The following is a 24,913-nucleotide window of genomic DNA, read 5'->3' on the forward strand; positions in this document are numbered from 1 at the left end:
CAAACTTGACGGATATTCCGTCTGCTAAATTACAATTTCATTATATCCTATGGAACTTTTAATACAGCAGACAGGATATCAGTCACGTTTGTGACAGAGTATCCCATCCACCAAGATCGTAATCAGTCCCTTATTTTGCTAAAACAACCATTTTTTTTAACTACGTCATGATGCTGTGCTCCAAGATGGCAGCATTCTCGTAAGTCTCTGCTGTAGCTCCATTAACAGGCCTGTATTGTCTTGTCTTTAGGGTGCTGTAGTAGGTGTATCAGAATCTTTAGACTTGTGGAGGTGGTGGTACTCCAACAGGGTGGGTCTGCCGGTGGGGATGCGCCGTGCTCCTGCTCTTGTAAAAGTTCTGGTGGCACCCAGATTGACAAGGTAGCAGCTGTGGGCAGTAATGCCTGCCATTTGCACCCATGTCGCCAGATACAGAGACTTGAGAAACTACAGTGAGCCTGGCGCCACGTGTGATTCCAGCCCCAAACTGAAGTGAGAAGTGTTGCAGAGGTTAGAGTGGAGAAGTGAGACTGGGGATATGCCAGCCCTCATCCCCTCAGAGTAATGATGGTCCCAAGATGAGCACAGCCAGTGCAGTCAAACAAGAGTGTCCACTGACATTGTGATTACACCTAAAGAGCATAAACAGAGGGCTAAGGGAAAAAAGTGGCATATTTTCCTGCACCACTGGGAGGCAGTGAGGAACAGCAGCGGGAAAGCACAAGTCATAGTAAATGTAGAGACTGCACTCACACAGGTTAAATCACTGATTATGTTGATGCTTCAAACTCTACAGGGAGAGATGCAATATAATGTGGTTAAAATGTTATCCTTAGAGGCATGCTTGGCGGAAATTAAAGGTTATATGCCTACCGCAGAACAGGTGATTAAGGTACCATGGGTGCCTTTTTGTTGGCCTCTTCTTGCCTCTTCCTAACCCCAATGTTTTGACTGTGTTGGAAAGAGACAGTGGAATTCTTGAGGTGGTGTATTGCGAATGAGCCATAATCATATACATTTGCAGCTGGGTGTTGTTTTGGTCTACATTGATTGTTGTATTTTCTGGCATATTGTGTCTCTTGATACAAGCTGGATTGGTTGCATGGCTGCATAAAGCTCTAAAACAAAGTTGTCTTGCAGTTTTGCATTTTTTCTGTTGTCTGTTTTTTAAATGGTGTATAGCTTAAGAATTTTGTGCAAGTGATTAGATTTATGTTAAAAAAACTTGGGCCTTCTCTATACACACGCAAAGCACACTGCATTCCTCTTGTGTAGCTACTTTTATGATTTTTTCCACCTGTTTAATTCCCCAAAATAGACTACATGTGACATCGAACATCCAGGTAGATTCCGAATATCCAGGTAGATTCCTGGCTCTTTCCCCTACCTCAAGCACAATAATAACCAACAGATAATTCCAATTTTATTTTGGGCTCCTGTGACACCAACTTCCCTATCACACTGCTAGGCTCTGTGCCCCAGGACAAGGTAAGAGCACCTCTCTGGCTACTTGCATACAACACCAAAACGCTTCACACATAGGGTCACAACAAATACAACACTACCAACCATTCACTTCCCCTCAGTGTGGCGTGCTATCGGTCCAAAATGTGCTTTGGCGCCCCGCTGTGGGATACGAAGCACTATAAAAATGCTACAGTACAATACAATGCAGTAGAGTATATATCCTGAACATGTTTTGAGAGCGTAAAATGTCAGTAGGACAAAGTTGTTGTGGAACCCACGTGACGTAATCTAAACATTCTAGCGTAATGTGGTGCAGACAGGTCAAATGATATGTATTAAAGGAAACATGTTCTATATCTGGAACACAGTGTGACTCATTTCTGTGTAAACTAGTGTTACATTTGCATATACTTTATCCTGTACACTGACCTTTTCTTTGATTTATTTTTAGAGTTTCTGGAAAAAGAGCAGTTGCCACTACACATTCAAAGCCGCATTGAGGAACCTCTCAAAAGTTCTGTCAGTAAATCTTATAAAGAGTATGTCTAGGATAACGTATTGCGTGGATGGCTCTTCCATTCCTGGAGACGCACCCACCTGCTCTTGCCTCTTCTGGTGATGCATGGTGATCTCTTCCTGAGTACTGAGAGCCCTGGAAGTCTGGTTCAGAATTTGTTTGGACTACCTACATACAACATCAATTTAGCATTTTCCCTGTTTGTCAGCTCTGAGCCCTGCCATGAAGAGCATCAACGCCTCATGGGCATGCAGTAGGTTCTATCACTGCTGGAAGGGAGGAGGAGGCATCTACATGCATCCAGTGCAGAAGGGTATCAGGGGCCTGATTCACAAGGATTTTTGTGAGTGTCTCCTACTCTAGAAAATGTATGAGCTGGCCAAACGTAAGGCACAACCAATCACAGGCGAAGCTTTGTGAATCTGATCCTCAAAAAGCAAAGAGAAATATCATGGACTGTAGCTCTCCTGGGGGCTTGCACATTGCATCTCACTTTGGCTTTGCTGTGCCTTTTACCACTGTTTGTCCCCACATTGTGCAAACATGTATATAAGACTTAGCTTGATGCATGTTCCATATGGCATTGACATGTGTATAAGTCGTAGAGGCATTTTGGGAACACCTTTGCATGATGTACACAAACATCAGGAAGGCGTACTGGAGTAACAATAAATAAAGTGTATGTAAATGGCATTAGGACAGGAAAAGAATTAAACATCAATCCAAGGGGCTTTGAAAAAACGAGTGTGCATTACCAGTGATTTTTTTCAAGAAGTCACTGGCATTGACGCCCAAGGACTCTCAGGAGCCCTGCAGCTGGTGTTACTCTAAGGCTAACACAGAGAAAGAATACAAGCGATCCTGTGACATTCACTGACCTTGACAGCTACCAGCTTTATGCAAAATGTGACTAGTTATTGGGGGCTAAGAGAATTATGGGAATGTGTTTTTTCTATCTATATTTGTTTAAAATGATTAAAAATCTATTGAAACATAAACATCATTTATACAGCATTTTTGACTGATCTGCTCAGTGTACTATCTTTATTTAAAATGTGCTGCCGTTCTTACAAGGTTTTTCTTTGATATTCTCTTTAGCTTACGGTACCTTTTTTTTTATGCCTAAACTATTTAATATTCTTTCAGCAGTTTTTAAAAAAAAAACTTTAGCTTGAATTAAATTGACACCATTTTGATTTTAAGCTTAAATAATTATGTTGAAATAATTATGTGATTAATAAAATTTAAACATATCTGTTCTCGTTGTCAAGTCAGTTATTATTGTGTTCACGTTTCTTTTTCTTCTCGTTCTTGTTTGGCTTAGTCCTGAAAGGACTGGACCTTGAGCTACAGCAGAAGAGAATTGAAACTTTGTGGTAAATTTACAATACTCCCAATTCCCCATTTCCAATTCTGACTTTGCCTCTTCTCCTCATTCTCTGAAACATTCCCCCAGCACTCCCCCTTTTCCACTTGCAGGAACAATTGGACCACAGCTGCACCCCAAGACCTAAGAGAAGGAGATACCCCATAATAGTGCAGGTTATGTCTGCAATTGTGTGCTACATTGGTTGTGTGTCTGTGTGTGTTGGGGCAGGGCAATTCATTCTGGGGGTGGAATAACAGTAATTTCATTTCTGTTTATGGTGACATTTCTCAATCTATACAGGGTGACTAAAACTCTCGTCCTAGAGGATGCATCTGTAATAATACATCGCTAATCTCTGAATCTCTTATTCTCTGGCTAATCTCAGACTACATGTCTGGCTCTTGTTTATGCTGTACAAAGAGAATTTCTGAAGCGAAAGTGGCCATTGCAATGATATGTCACCGCTAAATCTCCTGATAGAAAATTTATAATTAACTCAGTTGTGGAATCTGCACAGAATTTTTGTCGGAGACAGTAGTGATCTGCTGATACCATTTGGCCAATGTCCACAGTAGAATGACCTCCTCCAGGAAGCGAGTTGCCTTTCTGATTCGCAGTGATGGTTTTACCATGGTGTTCTGCATGTCAGACTTAAGATGATTGAGACTTGTCATCTGCAGCAACCCATTGTTAATATCCTGTAGATTTATACCCTTTCAACAAATCTGTCTCACAGAAATAGCTCATAGCTGAAATATTATCCCAACCAAATTACTTACTCAGACCATGCAGTACAACCTTACAAATAACCCTATGCCAACAATTAAACATTTTATTGTTTAAAACACTGAACCAGATAAGATAGTTAAGAATATCAATATACTTGTATATGCTCTAGTAGTTGTAGCGTCTTCAAATTATGAGTGCTAGGACCCTTGAAGTTCTGGGCAGACTTTAAACAGGAATTATGTGAACTGTTGGGCAGTTTAAAGGTGTGGTTATAAAAGTTATGAAGCACCTGCTCTAAGTGTCTGAGGAAGGAAGCGCAAAGTACGATGCAGCTAAATTCCTGAAGATGCCACCTCCATTTCACACTGTGAAGAAACAGAATATTGGTGCTAGATTATCTGCATGGATTGAAACGTTCGATGATTTCATAGATAAGCTAGAAGAAGAAGAAAATGATAAGAAAATCATTAAATACTTGAAAAACCTTGCCGGTGATGGAGTGAAAGAAGTGATAAAGAAAGTCTCACAAACTGATGCAATATCATATCGAAAGATAAAAGAAGCATTTGAAGTAAAGTTCAATCATACGCCGAATATCAATTATGAAAGGTACATCTTCAACCAAGTCCGACAACAGGATGGTGAAACGATGGATGAGCTTGTTGAGAGACTTGACGCAAACACTGTAAGTTCTGAGATTTTAATGATGAAGTAGCTATGTGCCTCAGAGTCATTGATGGTTGTCTATCGGACTCTTTCAGAAGACGTATGCTGAGAGAGCTACTCAGTTTAGAGAAAATACTATTGGCTTCGAGGGTAGACGAACGAGCCGATGGACAAGCTAGTGATACGAAAGATACAACAGCGAGAAATGGTTTAGCTCTTATCAGGAAAAGTAAGCATAAACTCAGAACAGATGCGCTCAAGTTAACTTCTCCAAAGAAAGAAAAAGTATGCTTCCGATGTGGGTTTTCATTTCCCATGAAGGTAAATGTCCAGCCATAGACCAACTATGCATGGGCTGCATGATAAAAACCCACTTCCTAACCATCTGCAAAGGGAAAGAGAAACCAAATGCATCACAGCGAGAAGAGAAAATGGCCACCAGAAGGTTCCAGAAGAATTCTCACTATGCCCAGAAGGCCAAAAGGCAACATCAGTTACGACAAGTAGAGACAAAACAAAGTCAATTGTTGTCAAATTCATCATACTAAAGTTCTTCAGTGTCATCCGGTGCCAGTGAATAAGATAGATGTAAGTTGATTTTATCTACCAAAGAACGGCATGCACATGTAGGATTAGCTATTTGCAAAAAAGATCAAATCAAAGTCAAATGAGAAGCACCAAACAGAGTAAAAAGTTTCATTTGGACACTGTCCTAAAGTTATATTAAAGGTGGAACGGTTGCCCCATAACCTTCTTTTAGACAGTGGTGCTTTGCTTAATATATTGCTGAACTGGGATGGTGCAGTGAGCTAAAAAACGGTGATGGATCAAGCCCTGATCTGTTGACTGGGTAGGAGTGTTCTGATTAACTCAGATACTCTGTCCATCACCACCCCCTTTTTGAAATTATTTTGGCCACCATAAGTGTGGAAGGGTATGCTCAGACATGAGTCCCTTGCTCACTGCACCATCAGGATTCAAGCAAGCCGGGCCGAAGACGGCTGTAATGCCAGAAACCGGTCCCCGGAAGCTTGTTTCCTTCCCAGTGTAAGAATTGGCTTTTGTAGTTTGGTTTGCCCTGTTCCCATCATGCACTGGGACAGGAACAGACTAATTTGCATACAGCCAGGTTCTGAAACTGGGATGGTGCAATGAGTTAAAAAACGGTGTTGGATCTAGCCCTGATCTTTTGACTGGGTGAGAGTATTCTGCTTAATTCAGAGACTCTGTCCCTCACCACCCCTTGTTGTAAATATTGCTTAATATCATGCCAGTAGAGACATTTAACAGTTTATCTCCTGTGCCATGCCTTAGTCTATCAAACACGAAGATATACACCGGGGTTGTGTCCAAACCGTTACATAGTCAGAGGTCATCTACAGCAACCATGTGACCTAAAATGACGTCAGTGCAAGCGCTGATTCACGTTCTTTAGGGAATTTCATCAAGTGCCTACCTACTTAGCTTTACCACTGGTGCTGACATGGGACTGATATCTCACAGCTACAACATCTATGCTCAATCTGCAATTGTGAGTCAGTTCCCACAATGTTTTCATGGCCTAGGAAGACTCAAGACAATGAAAGTGCAACTTCATATTAGTGAGGACATTCGCCTAGTTGCCCAATGGCACCACATAGTTGCTTTCCACTCAAAAGAAGCTAGAAGCGGTGTTAAAACATAACATCATTGAATGCTCCTCTGTTCCTATGCAGTGAGTTTCAGCCACAGTTGTTGTGCCAAAAAAGGACGGTGGAGGTGCAGTGCACATTTGCTTTGACATGCTCCAGTCCAACAAAGCAATTGAGCGAGAAAGACATCCTGGTCCCCACATCGCGGATATGATGATACAGTTGAACGAAGAAGCAAAAGTCTTCTCCTGTCTAGACCTGAACAAAAGTAAACATAAACTCATGATGGAAGACAACTGATGACATACTGGTATTTGGGACAACACAAAAGGAGCATGACAAAGCCTTTGTATGTGTGCCAATTGCTTGCTGATGCAAGTTTCACTTTGAATGAGGCAAAGTGTGACCGTCACAAAACCAAACTCAAGTTCTTTGTGCACATATTCTCTGAAGGGGAATGGCTCCTGACCCAGATAAAGTGCAAGCATTGTCATCTGCTTACCCCCTACAAGATGTAACCATGCTGCGATCCTTCTTAGGCATGGCTAGTTATTGCTCAAGATATATTCATGACTTTGCTACAGTGAGTACCCCATTAAAAGGCATAACAAAGCAGAATGTCCAATACCAGTGGCCTCCTGAATGCGACCAAAATTTCAAGGACATAAAACAAGCGATTGAGAATGCAACTGAAATTACCTACTTTGACCCCAATTTACATACTGAAATCGGGGTAGATGCGAGCCCAGTGGGGCTGGGGGAAATCCTTGCTCAACATAATGACCATCTGAATGCCGAGAGACACATTGTAACATATGCCAAAAGAAGTCTGTCTGAAACAGAATTTGCCCACTCAGCCGGAGAAGAAGAGTCTGTAGTGTGGATCTGCAAACATTTTCATCTGTTTTGAACCTACTGTAACCTGCCTTCCAACTACCCCATTTTAGATCCTAAAAAACTTTATTATCCTTCCACACCCTGCGGTCCCAACTGCCGTTTCCTCAAAGTTAATCATAAATCATCCCGTCCCTCACTCACCAACATACATGCGGCTTTGATAAAGGGCCCGCTACCGCCCAAAACATAAATATGACAATCAGGATTTTATAGAGAGCCACAAAGAGGATATCCTTATGATAACTGAAACCTGGGGCGATGCGACTGCTGGCCCTGGTTTTCACACAGCGACTCCAGATGGATACTCCGTTTGCAGATATGACAGACAAGATAAAAAAGGTGGAGGCCTTGCCATTATCTACCGGGAAATCTATTTTCTCAAATCAGAACTGGTCCCCTCTAACACCTGTGAAGCCTGTTGCTTCTCCATCTCAATTACGTAATTCTCTCCTTGTAAAGGTATTCTCCTATATCGTCCCCCAGGATCTCGCCCACAATTCCTGTCCTCCTTAAGCAACCTATTAGAATCAGTTGCAGGTAAAAATAATTTCTCCATTTTAGGTGACTAACTTCCACCTGGAGGCACAAGGCAATCAAAACACTATAGCATTACGGGCCGAACTAGAGGCGGTAGGCCTTACACAAATTGTCACCTCCCTCACCCATATCGCTGAACATATTCTTGATGGAATCTTTTCCAACAACCAAAATCTCGACTTAAGAAACATTACACCTTTACCGTGGACGGACCATCAAACAGTATTTTTTGACATTCATCACAAAAATTATTCTGCTCCCCTTCCTATCACTTCACTCCCCAAACAGTTCAAAGCATGGAGCAACATTGATCCCCTCAAATTCCATATCTCGCTACACACAAATCAACCTGACCTTCCCCCTAACGATCCTGACTTAGCAGCTACTTTATACACCAGCTGGATCAATGAAGCAGTCAACAAGGCGGTACCCATCAAACATAGATCCAATAACAGAAGCACGCCCTCTGCGCCATGGTTCAATGAGTCCCTTAGGTGCGAAAAACAGAAATGTCGAAACCTAGAACGTAGCTGGCGCTTAAACTATTGAGGTTCCGTGAATTCTGAACCTGGGCCATAAAGGTCGTGGTTCTGTTACGATTTTGGTAACAGCGAACCGTAAACAGTGAGCTCAGCAAGTATGAGTGTTTTCATCATGTTACACCGATGGATTCACTGTGTATTTGAAGATTTCGTTCTGAACCCTTGGGTTCCATTTTGTGCATGGCAGCCATTTTGTGGTTGCCCTCACATAGGCCGATGACTTTAGCTGACTTTTAGATGACCTGAGTGAACTGACCCTGTTGCCTGAAGCTGACCTTGTTATTTTATTTATTCAAGAGGTTTTATATAGTGCTGGCTGGACCCAGGAGTATCAGAGCGCTTTACAACGTGTTTCCAACAGGTACAGTGTGTATAAGCAAAGACAATGGAATAATAAAAGAGCAAGTCCACATAGGATACATGACATCTAGATAAGAGAGTAAAAACAAATTGCTAGACACTCTGATTAATACAAAATAGCGGTCACAGTTTGGCAGGAAGCCTCACTTAAGTATACAAAAAAACAGGCAAGAGAAATGAGGGTCATGAGGAGGGGAGTAAAGGTGATCAGATAGACGGAAAAGGAGTTGGCCAGGCGGGTGGTCACAAGTCATATGCGGAGCAGCTAGGCGGGGTGATGCAGAGGGGCGAGGCTACCAGGGAGCGATTAGAAACCCCAGTATTTATTAAGGAGAAGAAGTTAGAGTTCTTTTTTGAAGCTGGGGTAGGACTGGTTACAGCGGAGGCCTTTTGGGAGGGCATTCCAAATAAGTGGGGCATTGCCTGAAAAGGAGCGTGACTGAGTGGAATTCTTTTTCTGTAGGGGGGGGATAAGTAGGAGGGTGTTGGAGCTTCTCAGTGATCGCGTGCAGCCTGCTTTAGTCAGTTTGTTGGAGAGGTATGTTGGTGTGTTTTGGTGGAGGATTTTGTGTGTAATGCAGGCTGTTTTATATGTGGATCTACCTTCAATGGGGAGCCATTTAAGGGCGGGAGAGATGTGGTCAAATCGTTTGCAGTCCGTGATAAGCCTAGCCGTGAGGTTGAGCACAGATTTAAGAGGTGCCAGGTGGGTTTTGGGAATTCCGGTGAGGATGGCATTGCCGTAATCAATGCGCGATAGAGCAAGCGATTGGACTGCCAGTTTAAAGTCATCAATTGGGATGAAGGGCTTAATTTTCTTAAGGTTACGGAGGGTAAAGAGGGCTCCTTTGGCAGAGTTGTTGATGTGTACGTTGAGAGTTTGGCGGTTGTCAAGGGAGATGCCCAAGGATTTGACTGAGGTGGCTAGGGACAAGGAGCAGTTGAGGGCGTTAAGGTCTGTGATCCACTTTTGGATGGGGAGCTGGTTGTTTTTTGGGGAGAAAAGAATAATTTCAGTTTTTTTGGGGTTAAGTTTGAGATGGTTCGAGTGGAACCAGGCTTGAATTTTGATGAGGGTGTTGTTGAGGTGGAGGATGTCAGCATGGGTTTTTATCTTATGGTAGAGTTGTGTATCGTCAGCGTAGAGGTGATAGTTAATCCCTGCTTGTTTGAGAATGAGGGTGAGAGGTTCCATGAAGAGGTTAAAGAGAGAGGGAGATAGTATGGATCCTTGTGGAACTCCTAGAGAGATGGGGGAGGGGTTAGAAAGGCAAATGTGGATTTTAATTTGCTGAGTGCGGTGTTGCAGGTATGAGACAAACCAATTATGAGTCATGCCATTAAGGCCGAATCGTTCTTTAAGGACTTTGAGAAGAACAGAGTGGTTAACGGTATCAAACGCTGCGGAGAGATCGAGGAGGATCAATAGGCTAGATTCGCCATTGTCGAGGGAGTGGTGGGTGTCATCTATAATGTTAAGCATGGCGGTTTCGGTGCTGCAGCCTTTCCTGAAGCCGATTGGAGGGGGTCAAGTAGGTTAAAAAGTTCAAGGGCTTTCGAGAGGAGGGGCACGTTGGAGATAGGGCGGAGGTTGTTGAGGTCATTAGGGTCAGCCGTAGGGTTTTTAAGAATGGGGGTGCTTTGTCCCAGTTGAAGGGAGGTGGGGACACAGCCGGTGGCTAGGAAGGTCCAGGCAGGTGTGATGATATGTTTGAGGTTTTGGACGAGTTTAGAAGGGAGGGGGTCTTTAGTGTGGGAGGAGGGTTTAAGTTTTGCAATGATGTCAAAGACATCTCTTTCAGTGACTGGCTGGAAATTATGCCAAGCTGCGTTATTTTTAGGGCGAGTGTTAGGGGTATTGGAATCTTGGAGGGTGGCGGGAAAGGAGGAGGGAGTGAGATCAGTATTATGGAGAGTCGTGGAGGGGGTGAGGGGGAGTGGGCAGGAAGCAGGTGCAGTAGGGGGATGTGTAGTATGGAGGTAGGGGTCAGAGTCGGCAGGAAGGATTGCTCTATTTTCGCAATTTTTTCAGAGAAAAAGAGGGCTATTTCTTCGCATCTGGTCGTCAAGGCCATAAGTACAGGTGGAGCGGCTGAGGTTTGATTGCGAACAATGTTGAACAGTTCTCTGGGTCTGTTTTTGGCTTGGTCAAGTTGTGTTCTGAAAAAGGATGCTTTTAGTTTAAAGATGTGTTTTTTGTAGGAGGATCTTGCAAGTCTGAGGCGAGCTAGGTGCAAGGGGGAAGGGTGTAGTCTCCATGTTCTTTCCGTCTGTCTCAATGAGCGTCTTTCATTGTTAAGCTCTGTATTAAACCATGATTTGGAAGTAACGGTTCTTTGGTTTTTGAGCTTAAGCGGGGCCTGGAGGTCTAGGGTTTCGATAACTGCTTTGTTGTAGTGTTCTGTAAGCTCATTAGCGTTAAGTGAGGGCGGGATGGCGAGAAATTGGGCATGGAGTTTGGATTCCAGTACATCCGTGGGGATATTATTCAAATTTCTAGCCAGTTTCGAGGGTTTAGTGGTTTTCGTGGGCAGGGGAGTGGCAGAGACCGCTATAGAGAACAGTATGAGATGGTGGTCGGACCAGTCGATGGGAACAATGTTGGATAGGAGGGCTAGATCTTTGCTAGTAATTATGGCATCTAGGATAGCTCCTTTGGAATGGGTCGGGGAGTGACAGAGTTGCTATAGTTCATTGATCTCGAGAAGGTTGGAAAGGAGGGTGATAGAGGGATCGCTGGGCTCATTCCAGTGGAGGTTAAGGTCTCCCAGGAAAATGTTGAGGGAATTGGAAAGTGAGGATTGTGTAAGAATGTTGGATAACTCATCAACGAAGGGATGAGTATTGCCGGGAGGGTTATATATGTTGTGAAGGCGAATGGGTTGGGAGCCGTGATTTTTGAGTTCAGCTTCAAGGTATTCAAGGGTGGAGTAATTAGTATTATTGACAAGGGAAATTTGTAGTTCCTCTTTGAAGATGATGGCAACACCACCGCCAATTCGGATGGGCCGGTCTTTCCTGAGAATAGAATAGCCCGGAGGGACTAGGAGGTCCAGGATGTTTGTTGAGTGGTCTGTGAGCCAGGTTTCAGTTAGGAACGCAATGTCGATGGATTCACTAAGGATAGTTTCTGATATTTCAGTGGCATGTCGCACAGCGGACCGACAATTAACGAGCATGCAGTGAAGAGGTTTCGGGGGAGTTTTGGGGAGTGGATGGCTGTGAGTTGGGGAGGAGGTCTAGGTGAGCGGGGAGTTCGGCTAGTCCCCAGTATGACAGGGATGCAGGAGGCCGGGGGAGGTTGGATATTAGTGGGTGAGCGGTGAGGGTAGGATTTGCAGAAGTCGATGATCTCCATGGGGGAGAAGGAGCAGGAGGTGCGGAGAGGTCTGTGTGTGCGGCAGTGTAGAGGAGTCGTGCAAAATGGTTTGGGGGTAGCGGGATTAATATGTCTAGTACGAGCGCAGTTTAAACGAAGTGGGAGGGCTCTATTTTTGAGGGAATAGAAATCAGATCTAAGATGAGCGAGATCTCTGGTGAGAGTGGCGAGATCGTGTTCAATGTTGCGAAGGGAGTTAGATATAAGACTAAGGTGGGATATAGGAGAAGGGGGAGGGAGCGGCACAGGATGAGCGATGTTCGTCATAGGGGGTGGTTTGCTGTTGGGAGGGAGGGTGGGGTTCCTAGAAAGGGAGATGGGAGGACTGTGGTAGTAGGGCAAGAGGAGGGGCAACTGAGGGGGAAGGTGGGTATGTGGTCATCGAGAGCGAAGAAGGAGGAAATGGAGGGGCAGGAGTGTTAGGAAGAACGGTGAGGGACGGGTCGGGAGGGGGGAGCCATGATAATCAAAGGGAGAGAGGATGGGAATAGGGGGGGTGAAGGGGCGGTTCTGGAATAGAGTGAGTGACGGTTCGGGTTGGTGGGTGGATTGAGTTTCGGGGGGACAGAGGATGGGTGTGGGTGAGGAGGAATAGGGTGGAGTAAGAGTAGGAGGGGAAGGGCAGTGAGAGTCAGAAAGGGGGTGGGGATAGCACACGTGGCGTGGGGAATGAGGGGAGGGGGAGGGCAGGTCGTATGTGTGGGGGATTGGGAGCTTTGGGGAGTAGGGAGGAACAGGGGAAGAGGGGGGTCCATGGGAGAAGCTCGGGCCGGGGGTGTATGCGGGGGGCTGGGGATCATCAATTGTGAGGCATTGTTAGACGTGTACAAGGCCAGCAGTTGTAGGGCATTGTTGGTTGTGGACATATCTGCAGAGGGGAGTAAAGGATAAGGGGGAGGGGTTAAAGTGGAGGGCAAGGGGAGAGGGGGGGGAATGTTGGGGGAATTATGAGGTTGGATGGTCAGCAATTGTAAGGCATTGTTGAATGTGGGCACGTCAGCAGAGGGGAGTATAGGATGAGAAAGATGGGTAAACGAGGAGGGCAAAGGATGTGAGGGGGGAAGGTTATTAGCGGAATTGTGAGGCTGGATGGTCGGCAATTGTAAGGTATTACTGGACATGGGTGCATCAGCGGAGGGGAATAAAGGATGGGGGAGAGGGGTTAAGGGGGAGGGCAAAGGATGAGAGGGGCGAAGGTTATTAGCGGAGTTTTGAAGTTGGATGGTTAGTGATCTGAAGTGTAATTCAAAGGAGTTAAGGTGGGGAACGGCCGCTTGGATGAGGATGTTACCGGTTTTAAAAATGGAGATATTGATTTCCCCAGGAAAGGTAGAAGATGGAGAAGTGGATAGTTTATGGCTATGGGGGATTTTGAGGGACTTCGTGACTGGGAGAGATTGTAGGAAAGTGCGTTTCCATTTAGAGGGGCGTTTGGAATAGAAAATGTAGTTGGTAATGATAGGGGCGGTCAGGCTGTAATAGTTGTCCACGATGAGAGTTTCAGGGTTAAGGACGAGAAGGTTGTGTTAGAATTTTTTTCTTGCGTATTTCGAGAGATTGGGGGGGTAGAGAATGGACCAGGAGTTCGGGCCATGTTGGGATAACTGAAGAGGAGGCATAGTAGGGGATAGTGGTAGGTTATGAACAAAGGTGCATGTAAGAGGACATCGGGTGATAAAGGCCTATCGGGATCATGACAAGTAAATAACAAAGCTGGTCATATAAATAAACACATTGAGGGGCGAAATTCAGGATAAGACCACTAGGTGGCGCTCAAGGCTAGCAGGTCTGAAAGGAATAAGACTATGGCTGGTCGTATAAAATAAGCATTGAGGGGCGAAATTCAGGGTAGGACCTAGTATGACTTAATAAAATAAGCATTAAGGGGCGAAGTTCCGGATAGGACCACTAGGTGGCGCTCACGGCTAGCAGGTCTGAAAGGAATAAGACTATAGCTGGTCATATAAAATAAGCATTGAGGGGCGAAGTTCAGAATAGGACCACTAGGTGGCGCTCAAGGCTAGCAGGTCTAAATAGGTCTGTATAGGGTCATTGTGGTTCAGGAGGAAAAAGATAAGTGGTCAGGACGTTTGTTGTTGGCTGAGCGTCCATCTTAAGGGGTCAGGGAGTAAAGATCATGGATTCCACGCCATTTTGTCTCTCATGAGGGACGTGGTATAGAAATGTCCCCATCGGTCAATGTCGCTATTCAACTCAGTCAGATCACATCAGCCCAACTGGGATCCCAAAGTTAGACTCCAACATCGGTGATGGACAGGGCAAAATAGACCAGTGGGGGGGTCGAGCGCTGTCCCCCAGCAACGGTAGCTCCGCAATCATTCACACTGTGCCCTAGCCAGGAAGACCCATGGGCAGCGCGGCTGGTACCGGGCCGAATGTCTGGGCAGGGGCGTCGCTCCTCACCAGGATGCAAGGCAGTCAAAACATGAGAAGCGGAGCGCGTCGGTCCTCTGCAGCCGGCGCAAAGGCATCAGGGGCACCACTCGAAGTGTACAGAATACAAGGCAACCATCCGCCACATGAACCTCAGCCACACACCCTCCAGAAGAAGATCACACCCTCATCAAATGGGGCCGTGGTACATGCAGCCGTCCACGCAGGCAGGGTCCCCAGCCGGGCCCCCCACACTCGAGTCCGGAGGGAAGCACCCGGGACCAGTCACCCGGCCAGAGAGGGGACCAGGGAAGTCCAGAGTTCACTCCTCGCCTCGAGGAGACCCACAGCCGATCAGTGCAGCGGCCGGATCTCTGCAGGGGCGCCGCGAGGAACCACATCAGGCGGCCAAAAGGCTGAAGGCGGGCTCAGCACAGGGCCGATCTCCTCCAGACGGCCCGGGCTCCACCAGGATCGCGGGCTGCGCAGCAATCCAGCACAAACAGGCCCCTACTCCCAAAGCCGGGGTCAGCACAAGAAAGATTTTAGCAAACAGGGACCCGGGCAATAACTTACTGGGCGCTGTGCAGTCCTGAAGCCGTCCAGCAAAGGATGCCGTGGCTGACGAGGTCGATCTCTCACCGGGGCACCATGAACTGACTGGAAACTCGCTGGACAATCCCTCTGCACGATCGTCACGAGCCTCGAACCTCTAGCAAGCAGACAGAAGGCCCATCTCTCGCCAGGGCTGGAAGTGACCAAGACAGTCGGCGTCAAGGCGAATGCGGCAACCTCTTCACAGGGTTCTCCAATGCAGGCGAGCCAAAAATTCTCTAGATTAGTTTGGTCCGGGGTCCACCATTAGCATCCAGCGAGGGGGGGCACGAATCACTCCGCAGGTCTGGGCCTGTTGCAGGGAGAAAAACCTGTGGCTTAGCCTGTACACCATGTCCCTTAAGCAGACTCCCCGGTTTCGGTGAGGGGGAGACCCCTGGGGAGCTCCTGCGCGAGCTGAAACGGTCCGCTCTGGCATGCAGTCAAGAAACCCACACACACGTTTTGGCTCACGTTGGGACAGTTGAAGTCCGAGCCATAGAACCCAGCCAGGCCGCCGGGGCTCCGAGACGGTCGCAGGAACCTGGGAGAACAAGTCCCAGAAGTCGATCATCTGGTTAAGGGCCCAAGCAGAGGGCGCGAACGACACCACAGCCCTGCCTACATCAAGGGTCTGAGCATGCGAGGAGCTGCCACCGATTCCACGAGGGAAAGTCTACGCCGCCCTGAGAGCCAGGACCCAGGGCGTGGAGTGGATCGGGCACCACAATTACGGGACCCCGGAGAACCAGCTCCACCAATCAGCCCCAGCAGACTCAGGCAGCAAGAGCCCACAGTACGGCAGACAGTTCAGCCTCGAGATCACAGGTGGCGTTCTCGGTCCGGTCCGAAGGCCAGGATGTGAGGAAGTCCGGAGTCCGGGCCAGTCGTCGACGAGTCCTGTGGTAAGTTGATGCAATAATTTTTCTTTTTTTTCCCAGTTACACTCAGGTAATTGTAGTTCGATAAAGTTTAAGTTGGTGATGTTCGGAGGGTCAGATGGGTAGGTAAAACAGGGGATAAATACTGATTAGGTAATCCCCAACCCAGGAGCTCGACGAAGGAGCTCCTACTCGGCAGCCATTTTAGACCTTGTTAGGCCAGTTCCTTGCCCAGTAGCTGATCAAGATTAAGGATCAGAGCACAGGAGATTGTAAAGTTTGGTATGCACATACACACCGCTTATCCTACTTCTCATCTGTTTCTGTTCCTTCTTTTATGACCTGTTTACGATATGGGTTGTGGTCTTTTATGATGGGTTTGGCCGGCTTGTGTAAGAAGGAATGTTAGGCATTTTTGCATGCTTGCAAAAGCTAGGACTGCCCCTTACTTGTATGCTGAAGTTTGTAACCCTAAACATATAAAAGGCCTCTGCTTTCTGTACTCTGGAGACTACCTCATTCAGTTGCTACGGCTTCTGTGTGATGTGGCCTCACTTAATTAAGTTTAATAAAGATGTCTTTTCATATTTCAGCTTCTGTGCCAAGTTCTTTGTTATATTAGTAAGTATTCCCTGAGAATGAAGATTACAGTTCTTCACTATGATCCCTCCAAGAAAGCCATTTACAAACATTCCCTTGTTATCTACAAATGCCCCTTAATTACAGCTAGAAGTAACTTTTACTGTAACCAAGTCAACATCTACATCCCCAATCACCGCTACTCAGAAACTCTGTAACACTTTAGCAACATATTTCCAAGAGAAAGTCTGCACCTTCTACAATAACTTCGCACCTACTAATTCCTCTGCCACACCCTCAGCGGATCTTATTGATCCTAGCACACCCATTGGTTTCCCTGCTCAAAAAAAAAATAGCACCCCACATGCTCTCCAAACCCTGACCTTTGACGAATTCATCTCAGTCTCCCCCGACATCATCTCACATCTCATCCTCAAAATCAGGATCCCCCAAGGATCCTTGTCCCCCCGCTACCCTGAAACTTAACCCTGACATCATTGGATCTAATATGGCTACCATTATCAACTCAATGTTCAAAACTGGAATTTATCCTGCCTTATGGAAAAGGACAGTCATCAAGCCCCTCATCAAAAAAGCCAACTTAGACCCAGCTGACACAGCTAGCTATAGACCCATCACATCTCTGCCCCTACCAGCAAAAATTGCTGAGAAAGTGATGAACATCCAACTAGCTCAGTTCATCGAGCAACATTACTTACTTGATGACACCCAATTCGGTTTCAGAAAGGGACACAGCACAGAAACAGCCCTCATCAAAGCTTCGGATGAGATCAGAAAAATAATGGATACTGGAGGAGCCGCGGTCCTCGTCTTGCTCGACCTCTCAGCAGCATTTGACACGGTCGATCACACTACTCTGATCGACCGTGTCACTGCCTTAGGTATTGGTCACAAGGCCAAGGCCCTTGTATTATTATTCCTAGCCAATCGTTCACAATCTGTAACGCTAGGCACCTTCACTTGCCCCCAATTTTCCTTCCCATGCGGGGTGCCCCAAGGATCCTCGCTAGGTCCGACACTATTTAACATCTATGTGTCGGACTTGGCGAGGGTCATCAAATCCTTTAATCTGGGCCTTACCTCCTACGCTGATGACACCCAACTTGTTTTAGCTATACAAACGATGGTTTTAGGGTTGCAACCAACTTCCAGAAGGGAATGCTTGCCATAAGTTCTTGGATTGCGGACAACTCCCCGAGGCTGAACTCTAGTAAGACAGAAGTCATGATCTTTGGTAACCTCACCCCGGCCTGGTCAACTCTCCGGTGGCCAGCCAACCTGGGAACCCCCCCTTCCCCAATTACTAAAGTTAGAAATCTAGGAGTCATCTTTGACACCAAACTTTCCTTCACTTACCATGCAAATTCGGTAGGCTCATCCGCATTCCATACCATCAAAATCATAAAGAAACTTCTTCCATACCTCCCAGCCTAAGCCACCAAAACATTGATCAGTACACTCGTTATGTCCAAAGTGGATTACTTCAATGGACTATTTGTCAATGCACAAGAAAAAGTGCTCAATAAACTCCAGCTAATTCAAAATGTGGCAGCTAGACTCCTGACAGGCATCCCCAAATTTAAACCCATCTCCAAAGTAGTTCGCCAACTTTACTGGCTACCAATCAGAAGCAGAACCAAGTTCAAGGCGCTCTGCATTGCTTACAAAGCCATGCACACTACTGGTCCCAATTTTCTCAAGCAGTCTCTTTGTCCTTACATTCCCCCCAGACAACTCTGCTCCTCCAACACTAATCTTCTCATTGTACCTCGTACAAAAAAAGCCTCCTGGGGCGACAGATCGTTCCTATATGCCACCACCAAACTTTGGAACAGGCTTCCCTCCAACATCAAGACCAGCCCTTCCTTGTTTGCTTTCAGGAAACAGATAGAGACCTGGCTCTTTAATCAATGATCCATCTTGTCCCCTCTGCTCTTGTCAATCTGTAGCACCGAGACACCGTCGGGTATTTGTGCGCTTTACAACATGCATAAATAAATTTATATGAGATATGTTTCAATATCATCACAAACCACAAGGCATTGCTCACTATCTTCAGAGATCTGAAAGCTAAGATGCCCTCTCGTATTGAGAGGTGGGGGTTGAGACTGCAAGGGTGCGACTATGTAATTGTACACAAACCGGGGAAATAATAAAACTCTACCGACTACTTTTCATGAGTGTCACTACATCGCCACAGTTCAACATCCAAGGCGGCTGAAGAGTATCTCTACTTCATTGTGTGGTCTAGTACGCCAGCAGCTCTATCCATTGAACCAATTATTGCTGCTATGAACACATAGATAGACCTGCTCATCCTCAAAGACATCATTACAATGCAATCTTGGAAGACAAGTGTTCAACCTTTTGTTGATGATGTCGAATTTAAAAAATGTACAGGATGAGCTATCTCTCATCCGAAAATCATACTGAGAGGCTGGAGAATCGTCAAACATGAGAGCCCGAAACAGCAAATCATTGAACTAGCCCTAGACAGACATTGTGACATTGTAGCCACCAAAAAAGCCCTAAGAGACCGAGTGGGGTTCCCTCACCTAAAAGAACGAGTTGAGAAAGAGCTGGGAACTTGACACCTTTGTAACTGTTTATCCACCAAAGTGACACAGCATCCATTGACAATGTCTGATCTTGCACATGCCTGAGAGAGCGTTGCAGTTGATTTCTTTGGGCCTTTAGGAATTGGACATCATCTTGTGGTAGTCATTGATGAGTATTCACGTTTTCTTTTGGTGGAAGACTTGTCATCGACAACTCATGACAAAGTCATCAAGCGGCTTGATAACTCCTTTACAGTATGGGGCATCTCAAATCTGACAATGGCCCACCTTTAAGTAGCAAAAAATTAAAGACGTTTCTTGTTCGACTCGCTGTCAAGCATCAAAAGAGTATACCTCTCTGGCCCCAAGCCAGTGGGGTTGAACAAATTCATAGACACCCTCAAAAAGTTAATTCAGCGAGCATCGATAGAGAAATTTGATCTCAACCAAGCCCTGTTGGTCCAGTGGGAGATGATCAGTTGATAGAGAACATGTGGGCCCACTTTATGTTTTGCCCGATGTCTGATACATAGTGCCTTGAACTGTACGCTACAAATTATGGGCAACCAGTGAAGAGTTTTGAGCTCTGCACGTACCTACTGCGTTTTAGAAACACCTTCCAGTATTTGAGTGTCCGCGTTCTGAATGACTTGGAGTTTTTATTGTGACAGGCATTGGACTGCTCAAGTTAAGTGGCTTGCAATAGTCAAGGGGGTAAAGACTCAATCCTTGAATCACAGTTCTTCGTGACTCCATTGGGAGCCATTTTAAAGTCTTCCTTACAGCTCTCAGGAGGTCAAAGCAGCTGCCTGCCACCTTCTTTACTTGGGATGCCATGGAGAGATGCTTGTCCAGAGTAATCCCTAGGCTCCTACCTTCCAGCTTGGTGGATGGACGTTCTCCTTGAGAGGGAGACCAGCTAAGCTGGTCCAATGTGTTGGGTTGTTGCCATCCACCATGATCTCTGTTTTATCCCCGTTTAGTTTTAGGCAGCTGGCTGCCATCCATTTGGAGACCTTCTCTAGGCAACTGTTGAGTTTCATAGATGCAAAGGACATTCCTTCCCAAAATCCAATTTGTGTTTTTTGATGTATTTACTTTTCTGACACAACAACATTTTAAAAGCTAATGTATGGCTTTTCTGCTTGCCACATTGAGGCCTAAGATGTCAGAAAATATTAACTACTCGACCTTCTGAGTTCATTCAGTTTACTTAACTATCAAGATAACATTGTTGGATTTACCGATTTTTCGTTCACAAAGTAAAGAGTATACACACAAAGGCTTTTAGAAGTTCAATGACAATATTGGCTCTTTGTCAAAAGTTTCTTCTATGAAATATTTTTGCTTATATGTCTTTTAAGCTCACCATGTACTGCTAACGCCATCATCTGTCTCAATTTGACAACACTCTCTTTATGAGTACATATAAACTCTGCGAATGTAATCTGCACATCTAAGGGGCCCTTTACAATATTATTATTATTATTATTATTATTATTATTATTATTATTATTAATCATCACCTTGCTAAAAAGCAACTACATACAATTCTTCTTTTTATTTTCTTCTCCTTCATAGCTGGATTTGTTTTATAGTTAATGCTATTTAGGGGTTTCTACAGAAAAAGACAAATAGGAACTCACTGTATAAATATTTTCTGATTCCATACCAACCTTTTTAGGTCTCGCCTGGAATAGCTTCCGAAGGAAGCGTCCAGGTTGGAGACTTATAGTTATCTGTCTCGAGGGAAGGACGGACGAGAAGGTGTACGAGCTTTCCTTCTCCTGGATTTGACTGCGTGCACGCGCTTTGGCTGTGTAAGCGTGATGTCAGTTTCGTTTTCTCGAGCGCGATCGCTTTAATTGAATTCTTTCGTTTTTGTAGACTGAATGCTTTCGTTCGTTTTTGTCAGACACTCGCTCACACACACACACCCCCTCCCCCACAGTCACACACACGCACTCCAAGACACATACACACACACACGCACGCACACACACACACATACACAGGCCGCCCCCGCGCGCGCGCACACACACGCTTCCCCGCCCCTTCGCCCGCCCGCCCGCAGCTCAGCAACGCACTCACCGGCTTCCTCTCCTCAGCTGCAAGGCGGCAGCAGGACTCTTCTTCCCTCCTTCGGCACCGGGGCGCAGGGTAGGCTCCTGCCTGCTCCGGTGCTCCCAACACGGCTCCAATCGCGGCTCTTCCGTGGGAGGCGGGGTAGGCTCCCGCCCTCCTACTTCCTGTTTCCGGTTGTCGCGCCGGCCTGCCTGACTTCCTGGTCGCAGGCCGGCAGAGTGACGAGGATGTTGGATTTGCGGTATTTATTTATTTAGTTATTTATGCATTTTTATATAGCGCGGACTTTACCCGAAGGCGGTATTTATTTATTCATATATTTATGCATTTTTATATAGCGCGGACTTTACCCGAAGGCGGTATTTATTTATTCATGTATTTATGCATTTTTATATAGCGCGGACTTTACCCGAAGGCGTCGGAGGCTTCACAACAGGAACAGAAATGAAACATAATGAGAAACATTACAAAAGAACAGGTTGCAAAAACATACGTTACTTACATAAGGTAATAGTGACAATTGTGAGCAACCAAAATACATGAGGTAGTCAAAAGTGCACAAGAGGAAATGAAAGTGACAAGTGTGCAGTTATAAGAGAAAACAGAGTATGATTAGAGGTATGGTCCTGCAATAAGTGCTAGACACTCAGGCTCAGGAACAAGCGTTACTTGGGCAAGGTGGCACTTGTGCAAGTATCAAAGGTAAAGACATGTGAGAGGTAGCAGCCGTGTGTTGCAAGGGCAGAGTGGTGTGTGCATGTTACAAAAGGGCACCGAACACCAGTACATGGAAAATACTGCAAAAAGGCAGACCCTCCAATCACAGGCATACACTGGGAAGGCACTTCCATGGTCATGGAAAGTAGAAATTATCAGTAGTGGGAAGTCTCCCTCACAATAGCAAGAGGACGTGAATTACTTTTGGAGGTGTCTCTGGAGGAGGAGAACTTTGAGGTCCCTTTTGAAGAACAGGTTATGCATTGAAATGTACACACCTCGGGGTGCACAATGCTTGTCTCAGGAAGTTCCCGGTGTCTCTGGAGAGCTCCCGTGCCCTGCAGTGTTCACTGGCAGCTGTAACCTCTGACGAGTGTTCAGCTTCTCTTTCGATGCTGCCGGTTGGTTTGTGTTCCTGGATGTCTGGTTTCGGATGCGCTTCTAGCGCCTCGGACCCGCTTCTAGCGCTTCGGACCCTCTGTCTCTGCTCCAAAACTCAGCTGCGCTTGGTTTTGCTGACAGCTCGTGACGTCATGCAGATGACGACTGAAAAGAGACACCTTCATTCCTGCACCTATATTCGACTGACTTGAAATAGGGCGGTTAATGCCTCACTGTTCATTTGTGGGCACAGCTGTCTGTCACAGAATAAAGTCGTTCTTAGACAGCTGCTGTTCCACTTAATGTTTACGGATAGGTGACGTTTTGACATTAAAATAAAATGCTGCCTATGTAGCACTTCCCTTCACGCTCCTGTAATTTCAAGATTGCACTTCATGTATTATTACCCAATTAAATGGCACAAAGCTTAGAATTAAAAGCGGGACAGACTAATAGGATTTCATCTGAAGCTCAAGTTACGCCGCTCGCCTGTCTGGCGCTTTGACCGCATAATTAACTATAATTGGTCTGACTGAACTAGCTCGGGTGAGTCAGTTCGTATCGTTTCCTCCCCCTCGTCACATTTCACTTGCTGAATGGTGTGTGTTGAAGCGTTCGCAGTCCTTTTCTACAAGTGTGTGCAGCAGGTTTTCAACATTGTGAATGGCCCGCGCAGACCTACCAAGGACCTTTACAGTAAAGCCAGCATATTGGTACGTCCCTGGTAGCACCGTGGGCCCGTCTAGCCCCAATTAACCTCTTCTTCATTGGTTTCCAATAGGTTTACTGCTTTCAAGTCGCGCCATCCCACCTCGCCTTTCCATACAATAACTGATAATTGTTTTATACAACTTTGTGGTTTTTATACATTTGTTACCACATAATTTGGCCTCTTTTTTTTATTTTTATTTTTTATACCCAACGCTGCCGCATACTATAGCCCAAGCTCTCTCTCTCTCTCTCTCTCTCTCTCTCTCTCTTTCTCTCTCTCCCTCCTCCCCTCTCTCTCTCTCTCTCTCTTCCCCACCTTTTCTTTCTCTCTTTCTCTCTCTCTCTTCTCCCCTGTCTCTCTCTCTCTCTCTCTCTCTCTCCTCCCCTCTCTCTCTCTCTCCTCCCCTGTGTGTCTCTCTCTCTCTCTCTCTCCTCCCCTCCCTTCCCTTCCCTCTCTCCCCTCTCTCTCTCTCGCTCTCTCGCTCCTCCCCTCCCTCCCTTCCCTCTGTCTCTCTCTCCTCCCCTCCCTTCCCTCTCTCCCCTCTCTCTCTCTCGCTCTCTCTCTCCTCCCCTCCCTCCCTTCCCCCTCTCTCTCTCTCCTCCCCTCCCCCCAGCCCGGAATACAGTACCACTGTGATCACAAAATTCTTAAGCACCCTGCAACACTGGGGATTTACAGGAATCCAAACACCAGCGTAAAGTACTTGAACAACAATGACGTCTGTCTTATAAATGTCACAAAAAAATGTTAATATTTCACTTCTGTTCTTGGATTTTCGTGAAAGTACAACACATATTGCATTACAAATGCTATAGGTGTCACATTTGTGAAAGTTAAAACTATTGGCATTGTAAATGACAAAGCTATTACTTTAGCTATTACTATAGCTATTTTCACAACCAACACATAAATAAAAAAAATGTAATTCACAATACCAATGGCTCAAACTTTCCTAATGCGAGACCTATTGCATTGCAAATGCTTGTTCTAATGCCTGCAGTTGTTATTGTTATTGTTATTGTTATTTTTGATTTATAGCGCGCTCAATCACCTACAGGCCTCTAAGCGCTCGGGAATCGATGGTAAACAACAACCTTGACAGTACAGAGGGCATCCACTGGCCTACGTGGCTCACAGGGCTCTCCTGAACAACAGCGTTTTCAGCCCCTTTCTGAAACGTAGGAGGTTTCCTTCCTTTCGTAGTGGCTCAGGTAGTGTGTTCCATAAATGCGGAACCAGCACCGAAAAGGCTCTACCGCCCTTGGTGGCAAGTTTGTACCGAGGGCAGACTAATAGCTGAGAGTCTGAGGACCTAAGAGCTCTCTTTGGGCTATACATTACCAGGCGATCTTTGATGTAAGCAGGTGCCATGCCATAGATGGCTTTATGGGCGATGCACAGATTTTTAAATTCCACTCGCTCCTTAATAGGGAGCCAGTGGAGGCTTTGTAGCAGGGGGGATGCTTTAGTGTGTCTTGGCTGTCTGAAGATAAGACGAGCGGCATCATTCATCACCACCTGTAGCCTATTTATCAAGGTTTTTGGTAGGCCAAGGTAAAGGGCATTTCCATAATCTATGCGTGAAATCACAGTAGCTGCGACGATGGAACGTAGCATAGATTGGGAAATGATAGGCACTAATTTCCGTAGCTGTCGGATGATATTAGTACAGCTGCCCACCACTGAAGAGATTTGGCTGACCATAGAGAGGTCACAATCCAGTTTGATCCCCAGGCTCTTCACGTTTAAACTGGGTTTTGGTGCTGGACCTAACTCTGCGGGCCAGTAGAGGTCACACCATGGTGAGGTGGTAGATGAAATAACCAAGACCTCAGTCTTGTCTGGATTGATTTTTAGGAGGTTTCCTGTCATCCACTGGACCGTGTGTCTCAAAATA

The sequence above is a fragment of the Lissotriton helveticus genome, chromosome 11, assembly GCF_964261635.1.
Source record: "Lissotriton helveticus chromosome 11, aLisHel1.1, whole genome shotgun sequence".
NCBI classification, from domain to species: Eukaryota; Metazoa; Chordata; class Amphibia; order Caudata; family Salamandridae; genus Lissotriton; species Lissotriton helveticus.